Consider the following 11359-nt stretch of genomic DNA (forward strand, 5'->3'; position numbering starts at 1 on the left):
GCATGCAACGTCAGGGTTAACCAAAGGTACCTATAAGGTTTCTGTTACACGCTAATGACACCTGTTATGTCTGATGAAACAGACGTTTTGCTGAAAACATGCGTAATAAGTGTACAGCACTGTATAAAACAAAATCACAAATCACCCAAAACAGGGAATATGACTGACAACTATATAAAAAAGGAACAAAACCAATGAAACTGTAACCAGACAACTGAGAAAATGTGGGATTGACTGTATTGTGATGCTGATTGTAGTTACAATGCAAATGGACACTTAAAAATGCAGTTCCCACTTCTCCACCATAGTCAGAGCTCATAATGTAGGTAGGCACAGATACTTTGATGATAATATGGTGGCTTTATTTTAATTTTGTAATTTTAATTTACATCCTTCCTTACAGCATGGGAGACTTTATACAGACCTTGGAGAATGAGAAGGTACTTAATTCCAACAAGATACTGGTTGAAATGCAACTTTTCCTCATTGTTCTTAAGTTAAAAATAGGATTGTATTTTCAAGGCTGGTTGTTTCAATAAATTAAATTATTTTTCCATCTTTAGATTGATGCCAGTGTCATAAGTCTAATGACAGATGAGGAGCTGAAGACTTATTTGCCATCATACGGTGATCGTCTAGCAGTATTTGGATTTTGCAGACGGAGGGGCAGCAGCCGCAAGTCAGCGCTTTTTGAACGGCTGAAATCCAAACTGTCCAAAAGAAAATTATCTGAAGAGGATGGCAGTAGCACACGGCAAGAAGAACATTCCCAAACAACCCATAAAAGAAATGCTCTGAAGAGAAATAGAAAAATAGAAATAGGATGGATGCATTATGATGAAGACACTGAGGTTTTCAAGCAGGTTAGAGCTAGACGAGGAGGAGGAACAAGAAAAATAGACATTTGCAAGGATGCCAAGAAAAGGGACATATTACAGGTTGCAACAGGCCTGTTCTTTCCAGATGGAGGAAACATTCAGGGGCCCTTAACAGATTTTGACTGTGATCTGAAGGATTATCAAGAGATGATAGTCGATGATGCATTGACAGTAGGAGAACTTTATCATGTCACAAAACTTAATATCCTCAGGTTCTACCTCACCACAAAGAAAAAACAAAATGACAGCCTTCAGAGCTCCAACCCAGGTTTGCATCCATCTTTAGAAATTGAAGCGAGTCCTCAAAACCAAACCTCTTCTTTTACTGTCACTACAGTCCAAACATCTGCTCCATTTGAAACAATCAGCCATGATGTGACATACATTGAAGACACTCCAAACGATAACCTTCCACAATCTTCCACGCAGTCTCTAAGCGCTAACACTTCTCACAGCAGTGACATTATTTTTGTTGGCCCCTTTTCTGACAGTGAGCCAATAAATTTGGATGACACCCAGATTTTTTCTCCACAACCTGGTCCATCCAGTGAGAGAGTGAGGAGAGTAGTGGTGGTCCACAGAGGGCAGGTAATGTCAGAGCTCATTTCACATTTTAGTGATAAGGACCTTGAAGATGTCGACATCAAAATCCAGGTCTTACTGCCTGATGGAACACCTGAAATGGCCCATGACGATGGGGGAGTTGTGAGAGACTGTCTTTCAGAATTCTGGAAAGAATTCTATGGCCAGTGCACCACTGGAAACGTTTAAAAAGTGCCCTTCTTAAGGCATGATCTTGGGCAACCGGAGTGGGAGAGTGTGGGCAGAATCATTGCATTTGGATGGGTTAGAGAGAAATATCTGCCTGTGAAAATTGCACCTGCCATTCTGGAACAAGCTGCCTTTGGATATGTAAAGAGTGATATTGTGGAGAATTTCCTTAAGTTCATGCCTGACTCTGACGTACAGTGTTAGAGGCGTGGTGATCAGACTTTAGCACCGTGGACCAAGAAGAACTTATAGACATACTTGATAACCACAGCTGCAGAAAGATACCAACAGCCTGCAATGCCACTGAAGTCCTATTGGAGCTTGCACACAAAACACTTGTCCAAGAGCCTGCCTATGTTATTGAACAGTGGGCAAGAACACTCAGCACTGCATGGGAAAGCCTTTGTGATCTATCTTCAGTTTATGAAACCCTCCAACCAACTCTGAGAAAAGTTCTCAAGTGTCTCACTTTCCCTGAAACAATGACGGCTCACCAGAAGCTGATTCAGAAATATCTAACTACATATGTGAAGAATGCTGAGAAGGAACATTTGTGTTTGTTCCTCAGGTTTTGCACAGGTTCAGATTTAAATCTGGGAAAGAACATCATCATTGGGTTTAACGAACTGAAAGGTTTCCAGAGACGACCTGTGGCACACACATGTGGGTGTGTACTGGAGCTGTCGATAAATTATGACAGCTATCCTGACTTCAGATCGGAGATGAACAGTGTGTTGGAATCAAATGTGTGGGTTATGGACATTATATAAAGGTTTGATTCACGGACAATGGCTTAAAAGCCATTGTTGTTTTACAACAGATTATATTTGAGTTGTGAACTAAGACTAAAGTGTTCCCATGTGAATGTCACAGCAAAGGTTTCAGGTGTTTAAAAACTGAGTTCCAAGAAAAAGTATTTGGTGAAATACCACTGTAATGCAATTTGAGGTACTTCTTTGTGTTTCTGTGTTTTCCTATTACAACTGAGGCAATATTTTTCTAAACACTTGTGAAATGCATTTCTGCAGCGGTCTCAGAGTCTGGAGACCATTTATAAGCATTCCCATTTCCTCAGTCAGCATGTGTGCATGTGAACAATGAAAGCAGTTTTTCCACCTTTTATTCATTTTTTCTATTATTTGAATCCAAAATCAACTTTAAAAAATGCATTAGGTTAATTTTAATTTGTCAAATTTTATTAATGTAATGTCACAAGATGACATGTATTGTAGTGGTTCACCAGAAAATTAGAGATTGAGACCCCTGCAATATGTAGTATATAGTACATGTAGGAGATATATGCAATATCTCCTACATGTTTTATCATCGTGCACACATTTTACAGTTTACAAGTCAGGTTTTACTATATCATTGTATTTTATTACAGTTATGTTTGTACAGTTCTGTTTAGCCATCTGGGTTATGGTGACTTTTGCTAAATTGAATGGCCATAAGGCACACCTATATGCTTTTATTTTGGATTTCTGTGAAATCAGCAATTGCTTAGCTGAAGGTTGATTTTTGGTTGGCTTTTCCTGATTTTTGTAATGGAAAAAAACCCTTGTGTATCATAGCCCCCTTTTTCAAAACTGCATAGCCAATGGGGTAGTTATTTAAAAGATATTTTCCTATATTTTGGTTTTCATGTTTGAACCTAATGTATTTGCTTCATAGTGGTTTTAGACCACACGTTCTTATTCTTTAATTGTAGGATATTGTTATCAGATCTTGCCATATTATCCTCAATCTCTTTTTATTGTCCCATTCTTTTTGTATTTTTAATAATTATTGAATTTTTGCAAAACATATTGCATATTTTTGTTGAGTGTATTGTCGTACTTTTTCCAAGTCTTGTGCTGGCAATTAGCTTTTTATAAGAATACTCTAAGGTTTTTTATGTTACTGTAAATACAGTACAGTTATTTTGTTTTAAGATAAGATGATGGCAAAAGATCTGTGTTTTATAATAAAGTGTTCAATGAGACAAATTACATCTTTCATTTTGGTAATTTCTGGGTTTTTATTATTCTGAGGCGCAATCCAAAAAAAAAAACCATAGGCCCATAAATCTCACTTAGTTAGGTTATCCATATGCTAAAAAATATATAATTATACTGCCCATAATCAGGAAAACAGTCAGTATATATAAAAAGTCTCAGCAGTGAAAAAAAATGACAGTGAAAAAAAATTTTTTTACTGCTACATAACCAGATATTTCAAAACATCAATAATTACTCAAATAAAAAGAAAGATGAAAAAGCATATTTACAAAAAGTTGAAATCATAATTCCAAGGTGACATGCGCTGCATATCCTCCAAATAGCAGGTCTAACAGACATTATGTTTACATATGTTTTAATAATAAGGCTTTTAAAACAAAAAGTTGGTTTGTTAATTGAAATAAACCATCCAAAAAAAAAGAAAAAAAAAAAACCCCTCCAAAAATTAAATACAATTTTTATAGCCTTTTTCAATTGGCCCTGTTTGTGAAATACATTTTCAGGCCCTCAAAACCCATGTATGTGTGCCCCAAAAACGACAACCATCCAAAAATTAATAACTCATAAAAGTTTACAGTTTAAATATGAAAATACAGCATTAAAAATGCATAACGATGTCTAACCTTTAAGGCAAAAGCTCCAACCCAGTAAGCATCAACTGCCTTAGCTTTACATACAGATCCACTGTATGAAACACATCATCTGAGAAGTCCAGGTTATGTTCTGACATGAGTTCTACACAGAGATGAAAGACATCCTCTTCACATGGAAAGTCTTTGAACACGCATTCTTCAAGGCAGGCTTCAACTTTGTCCATATTGACATGTTTGAGACAGTCCCTCGCGCCATAAATGTCTGGGAGGGCATACATAAAAGATGGTCGGCCATGAGGACTTCAGGAGTTGTGGACTGGGCGCATTCTGTGGTCATTCCAGGCCAAAGCAACTTCATTTAATTCTTCCTAGATGAAAACAAAATGAACAAAAGAAACATTTTCAGGCATACAGTATGAAAATGTTAATGTACAAAAGCACAACATTGATTTTCTTAGCTTACACACCATTAATGTAGCTTTGAGCTACATTAATGATATCTATCTGTATTTATATATATATACACACATACCTATACACACACACACACACACACACACACACACACACACACATATATATATATATCATGAACAGACAGATACTTATTTACTTAGTTTTGCCCCACCAAAAATGCTAACCGAGTACAGAGAGAGGCCTAAACACATAAATAATCAATGTGTTATAATGTATAATTGTGTTCCTTGATATATATGTGGATTTTTTTTTTTAACAAAACAGTTTTTTTTTAAAAAGCACTACTTTTCACGTGTACTTTAATATATCTGATGTTTCTATAATATACAAAGGCCGTGTGAGTTGTTACAAATTAAACAGTTACAATACATGTCGTTTACACAATCACCTATGTAAACTCACCTGTATAATGTGAAGAAAACAGAACTGGACCAATGATTTGTCCAAGAAAGAGTCTGAGAAGTGGCCATCCTCTCTTAGTTTGTCAAATAGTTCAATCCAGTACTGGATACACTGGCTTCGTAAGATTAGCCACCATCTTTCAATGCGTTGATTTCCTGTACTTGCTCCAAATATGACGTGCTCTCTTTCTGGTTCATTGTCTGTAAAGTGCAAAAATCATTGCATGTGAGCAACATGGACGTTTTCTGTTCCTAGATCTAATCTCACTCGATCAGGGCAACCACCTTGTTGAATCACGGCATCCATGAAGTAGCCAGCAATTACTCTCGGGTCATTATTTGTCTTGTAAGCGTCTAGCCATATTACACTCCTTGAAAATCTGTCAATGCATCCACTGATTGCAATCCCAAATGGCTTCAGTTTATCGTAGCCGTCGATATGCCACACATAGTTGGGGCCTCTGCTATGATACACTCGCCTCCACAGTCGTCTACGTGACCTCAAATCCACACCTTCTCCATCGAATAAACGGAGCAGAAGACGAACGGTTTCTCTGTCAGTAACAATGCCATTCATCCAACACTTCTGGTGCATCCAACGATACCCATGACACTGTCCTGAGGTTGCCAATTGTGCTTGTATAAAAGCTGCCACCTCTCCCACCTCTGTTTTGTTCTTTCTGCGCCAAAGTCGGTTGTTGTGTAAAATCCTTTCAAGTGTACGGAGGCTGATAGTAATGCCATGTGATTCAGCTAATAATGCAAGAATCTCCTCATTTGTGAAGCCACGCTTAAAATACTCAGCAATTTGTGAATTCATGATCCGTATCTGTAATACTGTTAGCATTTCTGTAGCATTTGTAGCTGAGAGCTTCAGCTTCCGGGTAACAAGGAAATGACGTCATTCACATAGATTACTGATTGGCAGAGCTAACTCGAAATTTTGAGAAAATAACTCAAAATTTTGAGTTATTTTTCTCATAATTTCGAGTTATTAAGTCAAAATTTCGAGTTGCTAAGTCGAAATTTCGAGAAAATAAGTCGAAATTTTGAGAAAATAAGTCGAAATTTCGAGAAAGATAACTCGAAATTTCGAGTTAAGTATCCTTTTTTTTTTCAGTGGCGGAAACGGGCTTCCATACATGTCATAGAGAAACTTTGCCTTAAAATCTTTTACTGAGAGCGAGAGAAAAAACAAGAACAGCAGGAGGTGTGTAAAATGATGCAGCAGAAGGGACTGAGAATTATTTACTGAAACTATCTTAACCCAACTTAACTGTCTAAAAAAAGACCATTAAAAGTCCTAATAAGGGCTCTAATTGTTGACTATCTTTATCCTGAGGTTAACACCTTTTGACAATGATGATAAAAGCCAAACCAAGACAGTTGTGAGTGTTTTCTAGGGAGTTTCCAGTCGGGGTGCACTTTGTATTCAGCTAGCTCCAGGCTGGAACACTTTTTTTGGCAAACCACACTGATAATGAAGGCAAGAAAAGGATAGTTCCTCTCAACGCGTGTGGGGCGAGAGTGTCCAAGTTGAAACATAACAATGTCTTGGAAACCCAGAGACTTCAGCTTCAAAGAACTGGTAATGTTGGTGCAAAATCATCACTGCCTGAAACCATCCATGACTGTTCAGTTTCAAATTCCACACCCATTTCAGTGGCTGCTTTCATGGCAGAGCTGAGACAGTTATTGGAACACTGTGATTTTGGAGGCATACTGGATGAAAATGCAAATGCAGATGCCTTTAGCTGCTTCCCCTTCTCTTGGATCCCTAGTCATTCTAGCTTTCCCCCAGAAACGTTTTTTTATTTAGATAGACTATCCTGCTCTCCTTGTGTGTGTGTATGCTACACAATTCAGCAGTAGCCAAACTCCTCTTGAAATACCGCGCAAAGTCAGGATGTAGCATCCAACTCCTTTTAATTAGTACATGTTTTTTCTCATGGAGTAAAACTGAAATACAAATGACATAGCTACTATGTCTAAAGGGTTATGCCACTGGAAATAGTTAATTCATAAAACATATATTAACTATACAAAGCAATACACAGCATAACTATGTAATTCTGTTCTCAGACATGTGAAGCTAGAGACACCAGCAACCATAGTCAATTGTCTTCCAGGGGCCAGAGCAGGCAACATTGAGGGAAATTTAAAACTGCTGGCTAAGGGTAAACGTAAATTCAGTAAAATCATAATTCAAGTCGGCAGTAATGACACCCAGTTACGCCATTCGGAGGTCACTAAAATCAGTATTTAATCGGTGTGTAACTGTGTGAGCTCCCAAAAAGACAACAAACAAACTAAAAACCAGCAACAATCGACTTAAACATAAAAAATCACAAAGAAAGAACAATACAGTATCCACATCTGAACCAAAGAGTAAAACAATGAAATGTGGATTATTAAATATTAGGTCTCTCTCCTCCAAGTCTCTGTTAGTACATGACTTAATAATTGATCAACAAATCGATTTACTCTGCCTTACAGAAACCTGGTTGCAGCAGGATGATTATGTTAGTTTAAATTAATCAACACCCCCGAGTCATTCTAACTACCAGAAATCTCGAAGCACAGGCCGAGGGGGCGGTGTGGCAGCAATCTTTCACACCAGCCTATTAATCAACCAAAGACCCAGACAGACTTTTAATTCATTTGAAAGCCTGATGCTTAGCCTCGTCCACTCCAGCTGTAAAACTCAGAAGCCAAAAAAACACTTTATTTCTTTGCACGTTGTCTTTTAAACAACTGCATCCTCCCCTCTCCTGAATCTCATACACAAAACATGCAGTTTCTCTTGAATCTAATGCCACTTCTTCAAGTGCCACTTTTTCTATTTGGTCACATTAGTTAAGGTGGTCTTCAGAAATTAATTGTCATATTTGCTTAGTAATTTGAACAATTGTCACTCCTATATCTTCTCTTTTCAGTTTTCACACATATAGCACCATCTTCAGGTTTAGGGGGTACTATCAGGGGTAATAGTTAGTATGTAGTAGATTTCAAGAGTTTCTGCTGTTTCCCATTTTCTGCATACAGTGGGGCAAAAAAGTACTTAGTCAGCCACCGATTGTGCAAGTTTCCTCACCTAAAATGATGACAGAGGTCAGTAATTTGCACCAGAGGTACACTTCAACTGTGAGAGACAGAATGTGAAAAAAAAAATCCATGAATTCACATGGTAGGATTTGTAAAGAATTTATACGTAAATTAGGGTGGAAAATAAGTATTTGGTCACCTCAAACAAGGAAAATCTCTGGCTCTCACAGACCTGTAACGTCTTCTGTAAGAAGCTTTTCTGTCCCCCACTCGTTACCTGTATGAATGGCACCTGTTTGAACTCATCATCTGTATAAAAGACACCTGTCCACAGCCTCAAACAGTCAGACTCCAAACTCCGCCATGGCCAAGACCAAAGAGCTTTCGAAGGACACCAGGAAAAGTATTGTAGACCTGCACCAGACTGGGAAGAGTGAATCTACAATAGGCAAGCAGCTTGGTGTGAAAAAATCAACTGTGGGAGCAATCATCAGAAAATGGAAGACATACAAGACCACTGATAATCTCCCTCGATCTGGGGCTCCACGCAAGATCTCATCCCGTGGGGTCAAAATGATCATGAGAACGGTGAGCAAAGATCCCAGAACCACACGGGGGGACCTGGTGAATGACCTGCAGAGAGCTGGGACCAAAGTAACAAAGGTCACCATCAGTAACACACTACAACGGCAGGGAATCAAATCCCGCAGTGCCAGACGTGTTCCGCTGCTGAAGCCAGTGCATGTCCAGGCCCGTCTGAAGTTTGCCAGAGAGCACATGGATGATACAGCAGAGGATTGGGAGAATGTCATGTGGTCAGATGAAACCAAAGTAGAACTTTTTGGTATAAACTCAACTCGTCGTGTTTGGAGGAAGAAGAATACCGAGTTGCATCCCAAGAACACCATACCTACTGTGAAGCATGGGGGTGGAAACATCATGCTATGGGGCTGTTTTTCTGCCAAGGGGACAGGACGACTGATCCGTGTTAAGGACAGAATGAATGGGGCCATGTATCGTGAGATTTTGAGCCAAAACCTCCTTCCATCAGTGAGAACTTTGAAGATGAAACGAGGCTGGGTCTTCCAACATGACAATGATCCAAAACACACCGCCCGGGCAACAAAGGAGTGGCTCCGTAAGAAGCATTTGAAAGTCCTGGAGTGGCCTAGCCAGTCTCCAGACCTCAACCCCATAGGAAATCTGTGGCGGGAGTTGAAAGTCCGTGTTGCTCGGCGACAGCCCCAAAACATCACTGCTCTCGAGAAGATCTGCATGGAGGAATGGGCCAAAATACCAGCTACTGTGTGTGCAAACCTGGTAAAGACAACACAACAACAACAACAACAACAATCTTTATTTATAGAGCACATTAAAAGCCAGGGGCATGCCAAAGTGCTTTACATGAAACAATAAAACAATAAGATGATTTACACTAAAACATCAGAATCATATAGGTGTGGGATTATGTTCACAGGTAAAAACCACTAATAGGAACAGTCAATAGCACACAGCTGTAGCAAAGAGAACTGTACCATCATACACAGTGATAGAGGACATAGGCAACGCAACAATAAAATAATAAAATAATTAAGACTATAACGTCAGAGTCATATAAGTGTGAGATTATGTTCACAGGTAAAAACCACTAATAAGAATAAACTATAGCACAGAGCTATAGCAGAGTAAAGCTGTAAAGCTGAACCATCAAACACAGTGATGGAAAACATTGACAGCACAGGACAACGCAAAACAACCAGACACATTAGAACATTAGAACAACACACTAGAAGCAAGGCGAGAATTTAACTGGTAGAAAAAGCAAGTTCAAACAGATATGTTTTTAGCCGTGATTTAAAAGATTGAATAGAATCAGACGCCCGGATGCCAATCGGGAGACTGTTCCACAGCTCAGGTGCAGCTAGAGCGAACGCTCGATCACCTCTAGACTTCAAGCGAGATCTGGGCTGAACCAACAATGACTGTGAGGAAGATCTTAAGGCCCTCGTAGGAAGATATGAATTTAAGAGTTCCTTAAGATAACTTGGCCCTGTGTTATTAGTAATTTTAAAAGTAAACAACAGAATTTTAAATTGAATACGAAATTTCACAGGCAACCAGTGCAGATCAGCAAGGACGGGAGTGATGTGAGCAAACTTCCTAGTTTTAGTTAGAATGCGTGCAGTGGCATTCTGGACTGTCTGTAATCTATGTAAAAGGGTAGAGTGGAGACCATAATAAAGTGAATTACAGTAATCTAGTCGTGACGTAACAAAGGCATGGATAAGCTTTTCCAAGTCATTGTGCAGGATGTAATGTTTGGCCCTGGAAATAAGGCGAAGTTGGTAGAAACTAGATCTGACGACAGCAGATACTTGTTTGTCAAGTTTAAATGAGCTGTCAAGTAGCACACCCAGATTCCTAACAGTGTCAGGGAAAGAACCTATAGTAAACGTTTGACCTCTGTTATTGCCAACAAAGGTTATGTTACAAAGTATTGAGTTGTATTTTTGTTATTGACCAAATACTTATTTTCCACCCTGATTTACGAACCACCTCAGCTGGCTCCTTTCGATGTGGAGCAGCAGCTGCTCTACTCTGAGCCCCTCCCGGATGGCCGAACTTCTCACCCTATCTCTAAGGGAGAGGCCAGCCACCCTTCGGAGGAAGATCATTTCTGCCGCTTGTATCCGCGATCTCGTTCTTTCGGTCACTACCCACAGCTCGTGGCCATAGGTGAGGGTAGGGACGTAGATCGACCGGTAAATTGAGAGCTTCGCTTTTACACTCAGCTCCCTCTTCACCACGACGGACCGGTGCAGCGTCCGCATTACTGCAGCTGCAGCCCCAATCCGTCTGTCGATCTCCGGCTCCCTTCTCCCATCACTCGCGAACAAGACCCCGAGATACTTGAACTCCTCCACTTGGGGCAGGAACTCATCCCTGACCAGGAGTGGGCACTCCACCCTTTTCCGGCTGAGAACCATGGCCTCAGATTTGGAGGTGCTGATCCTCATTCCCGCTGCTTCACACTCGGCTGCGAACCGTTCCAGTGCGAGCTGGAGGCCCTCACCCGATGAAGTCAACAGAACCACATCATCTGCAAAAATCAGAGATGAGATTCTGAGGCCACCAAAGCGAAAGCCCTCCGCCACTTGGCTGCGCCTAGAAATCCTGTCCATAAAAATTATGAA

General features: G+C 39.8%; 2 pseudogenes; one reads left to right on the top strand and one right to left on the bottom strand.

The window, feature by feature from the left end:
* The first annotated feature begins 587 nt into the window (after positions 1–587).
* LOC146566588 (uncharacterized) lies at positions 588–2419 on the top strand (annotated as a pseudogene).
* A 1154-nt stretch (positions 2420–3573) lies between these two features.
* On the bottom strand, positions 3574–5427 carry LOC146566589 (uncharacterized; annotated as a pseudogene).
* Between the last annotated feature and the right edge of the window lie 5932 nt (positions 5428–11359).

The sequence above is a fragment of the Mchenga conophoros genome, linkage group LG9 (genome assembly GCF_057382185.1).
Source record: "Mchenga conophoros isolate Kocher_MC1m ecotype Shallow Benthic linkage group LG9, M_conophoros_male_GT1.1, whole genome shotgun sequence".
NCBI lineage: Eukaryota > Metazoa > Chordata > Actinopteri > Cichliformes > Cichlidae > Mchenga > Mchenga conophoros.